This window comes from Priapulus caudatus, unplaced genomic scaffold (genome assembly GCF_000485595.1).
Source record: "Priapulus caudatus unplaced genomic scaffold, Priapulus_caudatus-5.0.1 Scaffold331, whole genome shotgun sequence".
NCBI lineage: Eukaryota > Metazoa > Priapulida > Priapulimorpha > Priapulimorphida > Priapulidae > Priapulus > Priapulus caudatus.
This window is the reverse complement of record NW_014577392.1, coordinates 294,392-295,199: the sequence shown is the minus strand read 5'-3', so window position 1 is coordinate 295,199 and position 808 is coordinate 294,392.

Genomic DNA, 808 nt, shown 5'->3' with positions numbered 1-808 from the left:
TATATATATATATATGTATATATATATATATATATACTAGAAGAATTTAATACTATCCTATATCACACTACCTCTATAAATCCCCGTGTAGAAATAACTACACATTGCCGTATATAAATAGCTTTACTGCAGTTGTTTTATTACCTCTTCAAAATGCGCACCTACGCATTTTCATTATGATTTCTGTTCTATTACGGGGCCTCCATAAACGCCACGTATAGCAGCAGCGGCTGCGGTGTAAACCTGTTTATCTCGCACGCGTTGCGCCTCTGGATGGGGTACTTCGTCGGGAGTTTCGATTGATATCCAATGACTAAACGACTCGGTGGTCCATCTAAGTAACACGGGTCGTTTAGCGTGAGTGATGCGAGTCGTAAAAATTATTAGCTATGGAGAGAGATTTTTTTATCGGCTGATTGCTATATGAGGCGCTGGGAGGCTGACAGAATAAAAAAAATCGTTATTATGATGTGTCTATGTAGACAGTTTGGCGCATTGATGAGGTGGTTGAGTGTTTGGCGCGTTCACGAGGTGGCTTTTAGTGTTGATTGCCACGCGTCTCTATAAGCTGCTAGTATCTCAATATACCGTAGCTTCCCACTTCCATCTTCCCACTTCTATCTATCCATCCATCCATATATCTATCTATCTATCTATCTATCTATCTATCTATCTATCTATCTATCTATCTATCTATTTATCTATCTATCTATCTATCTATCTATCTATCTATCTATCTATCTATCTATCTATCTATCTATCTATCTATCTATCTATTTATCTATCTATCTATCTCTCTATCTATCTC